At 41.9% G+C, this 14,945-nt stretch overlaps 1 protein-coding gene and 1 non-coding gene across 5 annotated transcripts in view; one reads left to right on the forward strand and one right to left on the reverse strand.

Annotated features, from left to right (window-relative positions):
* Positions 1-14,945, forward strand: part of LOC126279247 (sodium-dependent dopamine transporter) — a 571,586-nt gene that overhangs the window by 175,537 nt on the left and 381,104 nt on the right. The window lies entirely within an intron of this gene.
* Positions 5,681-5,764, reverse strand: Trnas-gga (transfer RNA serine (anticodon GGA)). The gene is given in 2 exon segments: positions 5,681-5,715; positions 5,725-5,764. It is a non-coding gene; the product is annotated as a tRNA-Ser (tRNA).

Genomic DNA, 14,945 nt, shown 5'->3' on the forward strand with positions numbered 1-14,945 from the left:
ATTGGAAAACAGCACAGGTAGTTCCAGTTTTCAAGAAGGGTCGTCGAGCAGATGCGCAAAACTATAGGCCTATATCTCAGACATCGATCTGTTGTAGGATTTTAAAACATGTTTTTCGCTCGCGTATCATGTCATATCTGGAAACCCAGAATCTACTCTGTAGGAATCAACATGGATTCCGGAAACAGCGATCGTGTGAGAGCCAACTGGCTTTATTTGTTCATGAGACCCAGAAAATATTAGGTACAGCCTCCCAGGTACATGCCATTTTCCTTGACTTCCGGAAGGCGTTCGATACAGTTCCGCACTATCGCCTGATAAACAAAGTAAGAGCCAACGGAATATCAGACCAGCTGTGTGGCTAGATTGAAGAGTTTTTAGCAAACAGAACACAACATGTTGTTCTCAATGAAGAGACGTCTACAGATGTTAAAGTAACCTCTGGCGTGCCACAAGGAAGTGTTATGGGACCATTGCTTTTCACAATATATATAAATGACATAGTAGATGATGTTGGAAGTTCCATGCGGCTTTTCGCGGATGATGCTGTAGTATACAGAGAAGTTGCAGCATCAGAAAATTGCAGCGCAATGCAGGAAGATCTGCAGCGGATAGGCACTTGGTGCAGGGAGTGGCAACTAACACTTAACATAGACAAATTAATGTATTGCGAATACAAAGAAAGAAGGATCCTTTATTGTATGATTATCTGATAGCGGAACAAACACTGGTAGCAGTTACTTCTGTAAAATATCTGGGAGTGTGCGAACGGAAGGATTTGAAGTGGAATGATCATATAAAATTAATTGTTGATAAGGCGGGTGCCAGGTTGTGATTCATTGGGAGAGTGCTTAGAAAATGTAGTCAATCAACAAAGGAGGTGGCTTACAAAACTCTCGTTCGACCTATACTTGAGTATTGCTCATCAGTGTGCGATCCGTACCAGGCCTGGTTCACTGAGGAGATAGAGAAGATCCAAAGAAGAGCGGCGCGTTTCGTCACAGGGTTATTTGGTAAGGATGATAGCGTTACGGAGATGTTTAGCAAACTCAAGTGGCAGACTCTTCAAGAGAGGGTCTCTGCATCGCGGTGTAGCTTGCTGTCCAGGTTTCGAGAGGGTGTGTTTCTGGATGAGGTATCGAAAATATTGCTTTCCCCTACTTATACCTCCCGAGGAGATCACGAATGTAAAATTAGAGAGATTAGAGCGCGCACGAAGGCGTTACAGCAGTCGTTCTTCCCTTGAACCATACGCGACTGGAACAGGAAAGGGAAATAATGGCAGTGGCACGTAAAGTGCCTTTCGCCACATAACGTTGGGTTGGCTTGCGGAGTATATTCTTCCTCATCCACTGTACAGCCCGGATCTCTCTCTTTCCAAGTTCCATAAGTTTGGCCAAATGAAGGATGAACTCAGCAGGAAACATTACGTGGATGATGGGGAGGTTACTGATGCAGCAAGACGTTGGCTCCGACTTCGATCAGTAGAATAGTACCATGCGGGCATACAGTAAGGTGGCGTAAGGGCGTCACATTGAACGGAGGTTATGTTGAAAATAGGGTTAGCCAAAAGAGTTGGGAGTAATATAGTCTATTGAATTCCTGAATAAAACCAACCTGCTTTCAGAAAAAAAATGTTACTTACTGAACGCACCTCGTAAAACGTTTAAAAAGTTTTTATTATGAGAACACGCTATTCCTTCATGAAGCGATCTATTACTTTACAAATGGAAACTATGCAAAATTAAATGCTAACAACTTAATAGAAAAGAAGTGGCGGGTATTTCAAAGGTTATGTTCCTTATAGGACGCCTTTTTCAGTGGTTAATTCTTCCTCTAAATAAATGGGAATTCGGTTATCTACCGGTAAAGTACTGCAAAAATCATCATGTGTCAGAGTGTAAAACTCTGTTTTTACACCCGAGCGTACACAGGCCACAGGGCATTGGAGAACGAACGTTCTACAGGATGTAAACGGTAGGCGAGCGATCAGCATTCGATCTTATTTGGTTCGCATTCACTGTGTTAGCACACGTTCCATTGGTTGTCGGTCATTCAGTGAATCGTCAAAGGATGTTGGCGAACGCTCCTCTCGGTGCTCGCCTTCGTACGCACAGCACAGAGAATATTCGTATTCGCAGTCTGTTGTCCTTTGAGTGCAAACTATATTGTTATTAAAAGCGAGTTGTGTGAGCGATGGAATCATAAGGAAAGAATTTTACGACCCTAACGTAAGGTATCGATGCTACTTGTGCTTATAAAAACTGCAAAATAAGACAAACGATTTTTGGAAGGAAATTGCCGAAGTACGTAAGGATCAAGCTGAGGCACAGAAAGAAGATAAATTGTTTACATCTCACATTCAGGCATGGGCGAAACTAAAATGGCACAAGCTTTGGAATTTTATTTTGTCAAAAGGAACAGTATAATACTTATCCTTAAAAGTAAACAAATATGAATAGGTACCTATTATGTCGACCAGTGCCACATTAAGAATATACCAAAGACCTGATCATTCTTGTGGCTTACATTTAAGGTAGCTTTAATAGCTTCACCACAGATGTGTTGTTATTATTTTAGTAGCTTTTGGAATAATTACCAAATAAATAAAAATCATGTTACCCTCAATTCTCTCTCTCGTCACCAACAAGCTACACAACAAATTTCATTAGTTACCCCACATGGGACATCAACTGGGTACTTTTACAATACAGTAATGTCACTTCATTGACAGTACATCTTTTATCCTTCCTTTAATAAAATCTTTGAGTACATATCAGAAACTGAGATATCAAATATGCTAAATGCGAAATAAGTTAAAAACTGAAATACGGACGTGCGGTGGCGTTCTCGCTTCCCGCGCCCGGGTTCCCGGGTTCGATTCCCGGCGGGGTCAGGGATTTTCTCTGCCTCGTGATGGCTGGGTGTTGTGTGATGTCCTTAGGTTAGTTAGGTTTAAGTAGTTCTAAGTTCTAGGGGACTGATGACCATAGATGTTAAGTCCCATAGTGCTCAGAGCCATTTGAACCATTTTTTTTTTGAAATACGCAAAATTAACGTACCACAATAATATGTAATTTATATTTTGTTGCGAACTGGTTTCCGGCTTTCTAGCTCATCATTAGAAAACTCAAGACTCAACAAAAAACTCCACACATTTGGGGGAGCTTCTAGCTGGTACTCAATGTTTTAGACTCTAAAAATATATCGGCCCCTAAACTCAGTTTGACTGACCTAAACGTATTGTACTATAAACGTCATATCTCGTCGAGGCAAAGATTTTCGTGATGGAATAATCCATGGATAGTCTTCTGGAAGTACAGTTCTTGGCTATGGCTGACTTAGTGGGCTGCGGATGACGAGCTCGGCAATCGTGTTTAAGACACGTCTCACGTACTGCCCGCTTCGTTTGACGAATGTAGGCTTTACCACACAGGCAAGGTATTCTGTAGATTCCAGCACTCCGCAACACCAGATCGTCCTCCGCCGAAACGAAAAGACCACAAATCTTTGTAGGTGGGCTGAGGACTACTTTGACATAATGTTTCCTCAAGATTCTGCCTAATTTTTCGACGAAAATTGCAGAAGTACAGGAGAAACGCCCTGGACTTGAACCGCTCCTTTTCCTCTTGATCTTGTGGGTGGTTACGTTGCTTCTTCCTGAAAGTGGTGCTCACCTGATGTGAAGAATATGTAATATCTTTGAAGACAGGTTGTAGATATTCCAACTACTCTGAAAGACTGTCTCCATCAGACAGAACAAGTGCCCAGTGCACCAGCGTTGGACAGCCAGAGATTGTGATGGGCGGTGGCAGCTAGACGCCCGCTAAGACAGGTCTGTATGTGTGGGCATACGGTAAACGGAATACCCCAATGACTTATCCATCTTCTGACTGACTGAGACGTCGAGAAATGCAGACAGAGTTCAGATGCTGCAAAAAGCGTGACAGTTGATCGCCGTGGAGCCACACTACAGAAGTATCATCCACATTTCACCAGAAGACTTTTCGTTTCAGTCCTGCCGAGTCAAGTGTCCTCTGCTCAAAGTCTTCCTTGGGGAAGAAGACAACCCATGGCAACATAGTCAGTTTGCTCAAAATATTCATCTGTAAAGAAGATCGCATACAGGTCGCTAGTGCTACCTATTCTTGAATACTGCTCGAGCGTTTGGGATCCGTACCAGTTCGGATTGAAGGATGACATCAGAGCGGGTGCTAGATTTATTAACGGTAGTTTCGAACAACACCTGAGTGTTACAGGGGTGCTTCGGGAACTTAAATGGGAATCTTGGAGAGAAGGCGCCGTTCTTTCAGTGGAACACTATTGACGAAACTTAGAGAACCAGTATTTGAAGCTGACTGCCGAATGATTCTACTGCCACCAACATATATTGCGCCTAAGGACCACGAAGACAAGATACGAAAAATCTAGGCTCATACACAGGCATATAGACAGTCGTTTTCCCTCGCTAAAGGAAAGGAAATGGCTAGTAGTGGTACACGGTACCTTATATCATATTCCAGATATCCACTTATTTTCTTACGTCAGTATGCTTACTTTGTCACCAACGGCATGCTTGCCCTACCAAATAATCCCATCTGAATACCATAATTTTGCATTACTACAATTTCTTGATTTGCATCGAATGAAACCTATGTGCCGACGACGCAAGCGCAATAAAAAATAAATAAAAAGATCGGGGCGTTTCTCGTATTCCCAAGCTTCGATGGTGGATCTCCCACGTATATTCTTTTCATTCTAGTGTGAAAACTTGTAAGCAGGCATATGTGAACGACAGTGAACACTTGTTAATTGCTCCGTGAATACTCCTTCGAGTGTGTCCGTTTCCATTCGTTTCGGTGTAAACCAAACATTATGTGTTCTATGCTTACCAAGTATGAGTAGTCCGTAGAAAATCAACAGAACGGATGTATGACGGTCACCATTGGTCAGCGCTCCGGAATCCATACGCGTAAGCTTGTCAAGTTCTTTGTTAACGTCATTCAATTCAGAGAACTCAGGTAAAGACAACTGCGAGATTAGAAGTCGCAGGAAGCGTGTGACGTGGTCACATTGCTGAAGCGATTATCAAAAACCGGCCGGTAATCCACGCGCGATAACACGCTGCTTCCGGGATTCGGGAGGAGCACCGGACGCGGACCATCTCAGTTACACAATTCAGGAACACTTATAGATCGGTCGCACACTTTCACACGAAGTAACATTAGATGTAGACAGTTGTGGTACACAAATTCTGTCCTATGTAGGGGGCGTGAGGTAGAGGATGGGAGGGGGAAGGGGGACTAGCGACAGGGAGGGTATCTGGCCACCCTCTGCCAATAACATTGCCAAATACAGTAACTAATATGACGATCTCCCGAAAATAATGGATAATGTCAGCAAAAATCAGAAGAAAGATATTCGACATTACGACGAAAGCACTCACTGTGGTCTTAAGTAATATATGGCGTAAGAATTCCAGTAAAAGTCCACCTTCAGTCGCAGACCGATTTTTATGAAGATACATATGCGTTTCATGTTCTCTCTAAGGTCTTTCCATCAGTTTTTCTTCTATTAAAAATGGCTCTGAGCACTATGAGACTTAACACCTGAGGTCATCAGTCCCCTAGAACTTAGAACTACTTGAACCTAGCTAACCTAAGGACATCACACACATCCATGCCCGAGGCAGGATTCGAACCTGCGACCGCAGTGGTCGCTCCGTTCCAGACTGAAGCGCCTAGAACCTCTCGGCCACCCGGGCCGACTTTTCTTCTATCATTGAAGCAACAGTTTTCAATGGCCCTATTAAATGTACCTAGGTTTATTTACTACCCCGTATAGAAACAAGTAACTGACATCACGTAGTAATGCTGTTGTACGTTACTATAGTTTTCTTACTCATGTTAGTAGTTCGTCATTGTGCACATTTTGAAAACATAAATGAACGAGTGAGTAACAGCATAGAAATACTCTGACGAAGAAAAGTCGCAACACCAAAAAACAATTAATGTACAGTAATGAAATTTCAGGAATGTATTTGTCTAGGCAATATAATGAAGTGATTAACGTTCCAAGATCACAGGTTAATGTACGTGCGAGATAAGCCATAGCAAATGTGAAATGTTGATACATTAATAACAAGTGTAACCGTCAGAGCGTTGAATGCAAGCATGCAAAAATGGATGCGTTGTGTTGTATAGGGGGCGGTTGTCAGTTTGTGGGAGGCCACTTGAGGAGGCCACTTGAGGCCTTGCAGCCAACCTGTCCGTGTACAAGACACATTGGATCTACACCTGGAGTTATGGTCTGGGTTGTGATTTCAGCCCACTTTAATTATTAATTAATTACGACCTAAGTCCGTATTTACTTATGAACATAGTTTTTAGAAGGGTGCGTAGTTCCAAAGCTTTGGCTTGACCATGATAAAATCTAGCTATTACTTTTTTGTGTGTTTCATTTGTGAAATGTAAGCTCTTTACTTTTGATTTTCGAAGAGTGTGTTTTACTACTTTAAAACTATGGGATAACTTCAGAATTCAATCTCAATTTGAAAGAATTTTAAGAGGCCCTCATTCTCGATAGTTCTGTCTTCTTTTTCCTTCGTATAGAAGCTGTTTTATAACGATTACATTTCTATTTCTTTTTACCGTTTTAATTCCTCAACTATTTATCATTTTCTGGACAGGTAAAATAGGAGAACATTGCAATAGGTTTCTCGTCAATTTGAATTTAATCAATAGTAACAGGCAACATACCCACTTCCGTAGCCAACGTCACTAACGCACATTTGTGCCGTAGCGCTCGACCCAGAGGTAAGCCGGTTCGAATCCTGATGGTGGATGAAATTTTCACTGCCAGTATTTTCCCGATGAAGGAAGGAGAGGTGGTGGTATTAATTTCCTGATCACCAGTCTTTGCGCCAATGTGCTGGATTAAATTCCAAACCTCCGTGCAGTGTCTGATGAACTGAGGGCACGTTACACTGTTGATAGTGATCGCCCGTCGGATGGGAACATTAAGCTCGGCGGCCCCCTTTGTAGGCTATGTGCCAATTCTGGGTTTACCCTCTCCCTTCCTTTCATCCAATACAACACACACTCAACATTGCGCTGTACAAACACTCATAACAGTCAGCCACATGACACAGATTCATGCTTGACATTCCATCAGAGGTCGAAGGAAGGCAACGGCAAACCACCTCCACTAGGATGTTGCGGTGAGCGGCAATGTTGGGTTAGTGCATCTATTCTCTTACGCTCATGTCCTGAGTATGGGACTATTTCTTATACTGTAACAGAAATTATATCAATGATTTTTAGAGACACGAGTAAAATTTCATGGTGCATAATAAGTGAAAATTGTTGCTTCTCATATTTCCGTTTAAGTTTAATAGATGAAATACTGAAACCATATTAGCACCCAGGAACTGTTTTTGTTTTCATTAGTGGAAAGAATTTGCTGAATGAACAAGAAATGATTAGATATAGTGAACTTCACATGGGCTGATATTGAAAGTAGTGATTTTTTCAGAAGGAAGTTGGATTAAAATATAATCTTACACTCCAGGTGAGACGTAAGTACCTTGAACGATTTGTTGCTGGAGTCTTATGCAACAGCTGTTTTGATTCGCAGAAAGGGGGAGCCTGTAAATTATAACTAGAATGAGAGCATGCAGAAACAACTCAATTTTCTGAGACATATTAGTACGATATGCCCAAAAACTATATAAAAATGTCACTTTTGCAGAATTTAAAATTTATTGGTTTTTGGGTTGCGAATATTCAGCCATCTCAATAGTAATGTCAGTTATAACGCTACGAAAGTAAGGACAACACAACACCCAGTCTCCAAGCGGAGAAACTTTCCGACCCGGCCGGAAATCGAACCCGTGTCCCTTCGTTTAGCAATCCGCCGCGCTAACCACGCACCTACCGAGGTGGACTTTAATACGGAGGTGGATAACGAATAGGCCATCTCCTGGGAATTCTTTTTAATTATTATTCTTCATTTTGTTCGTGATTATTTCTCGTCATTAAATCTGTGCGGACGTCACAGGATATCCCTTCAGGTTCATCGTTGAATATTTGACTAAGTGTTACTTTTATTAAAAAGGGCAGCCAGCCCTCTGAGCGAATACGCTGAGTTGCCGTGTCAGCGGTAGTTTGAAAGCCCGCAAAATTACCGATATCGAGGCAGTTTGCATCATACAGAGTGTTGTGCACATAACCAACCGGCGACCTAATTAACTCTTATTAAATGGTGATATTACGGGATCGACAAAACTTAACACAGGCTTCCAGTATAAACGGGCATTTATTTTGTTCTGAAAACAACAATTTTACCTAGTGATTATAAGGTGCCTCTTACGTGAGGAAGACATTTTTGCCAGTTTTAATAAATTATTGCCTCTTATTGATGTGTTCACGACAGGAAGTGCTGTAGACCGTAGCCGGCCATGAGTCGGAGAGCATTTCCCACGCTGGCTGGCTAGGTGACGAAGCGACCATATGTCGCGCGTAGTGGGGTGGGGCTCGGCGCTGGACCGTAGCAACAAAAGTCAGCCTGGGAGATATACATGACGGGAAGTACCGCCATCTTGGCGCCAAAGTCACCGATTTTGTTTATTAATATTTAATAATGAAAGTAATATATGACAATATGAATACTAGGTGGGGCCTCTGGGTGTTTAAAATTATTTATCATAATTTTCCCTCGTTAAAATTCACACCCGTTAATTAACAAATGCATATGCTAGTAAGTACGAACTTGACCGGAAATCCACGAACTGTGACGAAACTAGTAAGAGATAAGGACTGCGCGCCAAAGTCGGCAGTCGGCGTTAAGAGCTCTTCCTGTCTTGTTCGATGGTAGCCATGCTCTCTGTTGCGAGTAGTTTGCGACATGAGTGTTTCATTATTGGTCCAATAGGAATAAAAGTGATAGTACGAAATTCTAAATGTTAATTTCAAGTAAATAGATACCCCAAAGTTGATCGACAGCAATTTCAGATTATTACCTTCCACCGACAGAGACATCAAATGTGCCAATGAAGAATCTGCACGGCACGACATTTACGAGAGCTGCACCGCGCACAGGTAGGAGAAAATCCGACGACACGACCCACCAAGGCGGATCAAGGAAGGTCCGACTTACACTCGCAAATTCCGGCTGGAAATGCTGACCAGTTATACTGTAATTCACATATACCACCCTCTACGGACTCACGGCTAAGCTGAGTAATAACAGTATCAGTTTAGAAGCGAGGGGATCTTACATGATACAGTGACGAAAGTAGACAGAGTTATACCATGAGACACTTGTCCGATATTTATCAAATTTCGAGGGGATGTTTTTCACAGAAGGAGTATTACATGATTAAAGTTTCATTTCATTTGGAAACGATGAAAATCGTCATTCCAATATGGTGTGTCGCTCAATGAGCGCGAATATCGCCTGTATTCGTTGTAGCACGGAATCAAAGATCCCCCAGTGACACTCCAAGGAACTTCTTATCATTCCAGAAACACATACCATATAACTACAGATAGGTGAAGACTGTCTGCTGGAGGCTGACCAGAAAAAGTCGCAACATCAGGAAGGAGTTGTGCGACACAAACGAAAGTTGGTAGGAGTCTTTCTACATCTGGAAGAAGATGTCTGTTCGGAAGTCGCGCCAGTCGCATAACAGTGGCGCTAGTATCTGTCACAAAAAAAAGTGGTTCAAATGGCTCTGAGCACTATGGGACTTAACATATGAGGTCATCAGTCCCCTAGAACTTAGAATTAATTAAACCTAACTAACCTAAGGACAGCACACACATCCAAGCCCGAGGCAGGATTCGAACTTGCGACCGTAGCGGTCGCGTGGTTCCAGATTGAAGCGCCTAGAACCGCTTGGCCAAGCCGGCCGGCCCCTTCGAGGACAGCTCCGAGCCTGACGCCCTGTTGCATGCATTCCACTGTCCCCAAAACACCACCATTTGTGACTTCAATGGAGTCAAGCGAGAGCTCGTCGGAGGCAGAGTGGAGGTCTGTTGTGTTTTCTGATGTAAATTGGTTCTGCCTCGGTGCCAGTGATGGCCGTGTGTTGATTAGAAGGAGGCCAGTTTGGGGCCTGCAACTAACCTATCTGCTTGCTACACACCTGCACCTACAGTGGGAGTTATGCTCTGGTGTGTGATATCCTATGACAGCAGGAGTACTCCCGTGGTTATCCTACGCGCCCTTGCTGCAAATTTGAACGTCAGTCTGGTGATTCGACCTGTTGTGCCGCCATTCATGAACAGCATTCCAAGGGATGTTTTCCAACAGGATAACGTTCGCCTATAAACCGATGTTGTGCAGAGTGTCGACGTGTAGCGTTGACCTGCTCAACCACCAGATCCATCTCCAATCGAGCACATATGGGACGTCATAGAGCGACAACTCCGGCGTCATCCACAACCAACAGTAACCGTCGGTGTATTGACCGACCAATTACAACAGGCATGGAACTCCATCCTACAAACTGAGATCCGGCACCTGTACAACATAATGCATGCTCGTTTGCATGCTTGCATTCAACATCCTGATGGTCACACTGGTTATTAAAGTACCGGCACTTCATATTTGCAATGGCTTAACTTGCACTTGCGCTAACCTGTGATCTTGCAGTGTTAATCACTCGAGTATGTTACCTAGGTAAATGTATTCTCTAAATTTCAATACTCTGAATTAATGATCTTCTGATATTGTGTTTTTCCCAGTCACTGTGTCTTCATTCAATAATGTCGTTCAGAATAATGTTCCGGAGTAGTTCATCTTTTAAAAAGAAAGTTTTCCTTGTCCAAAATTGTAGTGTAAGAATAAATTGTTTTGCTGACGCACGATCATGCTGTATAGATCTGTCTACTGGTCGACAGCAAATTTATGCCCTTATGATGCTAGTTGTAAACAACCCACTCCAGTTCAAAAGGGACAGTGAGGTATTATCATGGTCAAAGTATTCGAACGATCTGAATAGTGTTCCTCCTGATTGTCATGCAGCCCACAACACATTGCTGCAATGCAGGTCCTCTAATCACTTTACGGTATAGTCGTTTGACTATACAAAATGGTTACCGTTACCACAAATGGCCACTAGAGAACATTGCTCTTTATGGCAATCAGTCCACAAGTAAATTAATATTACAATATTGGATATATACGAAAACACAATATTAGAAATGAGAGAGTGCTTAACGCCTGTAAACTCGATTTTAATACAGTGAATGACATTTCAAAAGTATTACCGCACTTATTAATATCCGAGACAAATACTACAACTAACTCCTTTTCATAAATCGTTCAGTTTTTCTGCAAAAAGTAAATATTTTTATTAATAAGAGATTTTGAATGAATATCTGGACTCTGAAAGTTTAATGACTATTCCAAATATTTTTGCCCCCAACCGCCTACTAACCACCGTTCTTGTAGCGAGTAGTTTTACGTAAACTGGTTAATGAACTAACAGGTTAAAAAACGCGATTAACAGCGGCAAGAACTCTATGAAAACTTTAATATCAACAACACATCACTTGTAATTTCACGGTACTCAGCGATACGTTGATCTATGTGCAGTACGAAAATCACGTAGCTAAGGTATTCATTTGCATATACTTGTGTACATGTTTGAACTTTCAATGACATGAATTTTTTTGTTCTGGATCTGGACACAAACTCAGGACCCATAGCCATTGCTAACTAAGCAAAGCTTTCGTGTCTAACCGAGACTAGATCATGGCAACAATAGTCATTGTTAACTAGGCATCAAGAGACGTGAAATATACAAGTTTTCACTAGTATCACTTATCAACTCTGAACTTGGTGAAAAGTTTTGCACTACACTGGAAATCCCACTAGTACTGTCCCTGAAACGAAACCCGGAACCTACCATCTTTGTTTTCTAGCCACGAACAGACGTTACATATCGATTGTTTTTCACCAGTGTCGAGATTCACATATGCTAGTGTTTGAAATGAAGTGATCCATATTTTAGTGCCGGGTCAGGATTCAGATCTTGGACTCCTAAAGTGTTGGCAACCTTGGGGAAAAACAACGAAATTATGGAATTATGTAGTCCCTAGAGGGTCAAACCCAACGAAAGAGGAGGTCTGAATCCGAATCTCACGAGGAGAACACGGTAAGTACCACAAAATGATTCCCGAGAAATTTCGCACAATGGAAGAGGAGACAAACAAGCAAACACGTTTCTCGTCTTATCCGCACAGGTTCGACAGTTTCTGAGAAAACGACCGGCAAAGTTTTCTCGTAATTTTTAGCTGCTTTTTACCGCGCGATGTGTTCGGCCCAACTGATGGCGTAGTGGCTAGTGTCTCGATTTCCCACTTCTGCATCCAGTTTTCGAAACCAGATTAATGTTTTTATTTAATTTAATTTTATTTCTTTATTTATCAGCCCATGTCAATAAAAGGTTACAACACGAATATTTATTATCAACTTATGAGGTACGAGGGGGCTATATTCTCAAATTACAATTGGCTTTCATAGTAAATGTCATACATATATAACACATGTGTGCATGATATTTAAGGCATTACGTTGTTTTTAGGTCATCATATTTTTATATTTGATTCTTATATCAATTCTTAATTCTTATATTTTATTCTTACGCTTGTGCATTTCCTTTGATGGTACCTATGGTAGAAACATTCGAAACATAGAAATTCCGAACACCACGAGCATCGCACGAAGGCACGTTTGTCACAGCGACATATCTTTATATGAACCTCACTATGGAAAGAAACGTCGTTAACATTGCTGAAGAGTTCATGTATTGGCAATAATTTCGCGGCAAACCACGAATAATGGATCACTTTTTGAAAACTAGCGCTTGCAATTTATGGTAAATTAAAGAGACACTACGGGAACTTCACCGACAACAGTTTCTAATAATTTTTCCATTCATTTATTTTTTCTTCTTTTAAATACATTCACCAGACATACAATTAGCAGACGAATAAGGAAATGTTATTTCAGTATACATAGGAAAACATTCATCCAGTAATCTTCTACAGACATGGGTAGATACTCGTAAATTAACAACAAAAATAAAAATAATAATTGGGATTCGAACGCGGGGCTCAGAAGTGTGAAGCCGCGATCCTACCTACGCTTCGGTTGAACCGTTTCCTCCTAAAAAAATGCACATAAATTACCTAGAAGACTATGACTGTTGTTTTCTCAGGAAAGGTCGAATATCTACGAATAAGCTGGGTCATGTGTTCCCTTATTTTGACCCCTCTTCCACTGAGCGAAGTTTCTGAGAAATCGAGTTATGACACTTTCTCCTCGTCAGAGCAGCACCAAATTTTCGACAGCTCAGTTCGAATAATATAAGAAATAAGTGCCCTGTGATATTACAGGACGATTATTACATTATATAAAATTAAATTTCGAGCGTAAGCAATCTTACTAGTGACTGTTTCGGTTTGCGGCGATTTCCACCTCTCTCAAGACACAACGTGAACCGATTCTGCCGCAGTCGCTGGCGAAGGACGTCGTATTTAATGTGAATTTTGAAGCGCGGTGCAGTTCGACGTTTTTCACTTGGCGTTACCAGAGATGAAGGAAGTCTGTTCCTGTTTGTGAAAAATGGGTGCTTGAAGCGGGAACCGAACCCATACCTGACGCATAAGAAAAAATATGTGTGGAATCTTATGGGACTTAACTGCTAAGGTCATCAGCCGCTAACCTTACACACTACTTAACCTAAATTATCCTAAGGACAAACACACACATCCATGCTCGAGGGAGGATTCGAACCTCCGCCGGGACCACCCGCACAGTCCATGACTGCAGCGCCTAAGACCGGTCGGCTAATGCCGCGCTGCTACGCATAAAAAACTAGAATCAGTCTACCAGATCACTGTAGCCCACACTTACAAGCCCGTTATTGTGTTGTTATGGGAGATGCACCACACAGAAAGAGAGTTCTTACTCCTGGACTCTCCGGAGGTTGGTTCCATCCTGTTCAGTACACTCATCTACTGGCTCTGTTTCAGTTTTGTTCGACGACATCGTCTTTCACCAACTGCCTCTCTTATTCATGCCTAATACTGTCACAAATCCCACAAAGCAATGATATTTTGTATCATATTGAAATAAGAGCCAAACCAATTTAAATGCAGATTCAACCGCTAATTGAGTATGGTTAGTTTCTGACACTAGCACTGAAAAGAGCTTCTATGTTAGATGTGATGAAGCATCACCGACACAGTTAACGAGTGAACTATCAGCCAGCTTCTGACACGGACGTTACGGTGCTTTCTTCTTAACGGAATATAAAGACGCTTCTTGCGACTACGATTTGTAATCGCATGATATTTTTCACTATTTCAACAAATTTCTTTCCTGGAAATTTTCATTATTTCGACAAATTTCGGTAAAGCCGCAGCAGAGTATGAACTTACCAGATAATTCGATTATTACAGTCATTATTACTATTATTTCTTAATTCCGCTGCTGCGCAGGTGTGCCTGCAAGAAGCATTTGATGGTTTTTAATCATTTCTAGAAACCGTTGCCCAAACACGTAATTATTTAGTTCTTTCGATATCTAGGGAATAATTCTGAGGTTAACACCAGACATACAATTATTCATAGACCACATCAAAACTAAATGTAGTGTTGCAGATGGTGCGTGATAACAGAAACAGCATTGATTAACTTCATTTATTTGCGCTTAGCAAAGAAAAATGGTTCAAATGGCTCTGAGCACTATGGGACTCAATTGCTGTAGTCATTAGTCCCCTAGAACTTAGAACTACTTAAACCTAACTAACCTAAGGATATCACACACATCCATACCCGAGACAGGATTCGAACCTGCGACCGTAGCAGTCGCACGGTTCCGGACTGCGCGCCTAGAACCGCGAGATCACCGCGGCCGGCGCTTAGCAAAGA

This window comes from Schistocerca gregaria, chromosome 1, assembly GCF_023897955.1.
Source record: "Schistocerca gregaria isolate iqSchGreg1 chromosome 1, iqSchGreg1.2, whole genome shotgun sequence".
Classification (NCBI taxonomy): domain Eukaryota; kingdom Metazoa; phylum Arthropoda; class Insecta; order Orthoptera; family Acrididae; genus Schistocerca; species Schistocerca gregaria.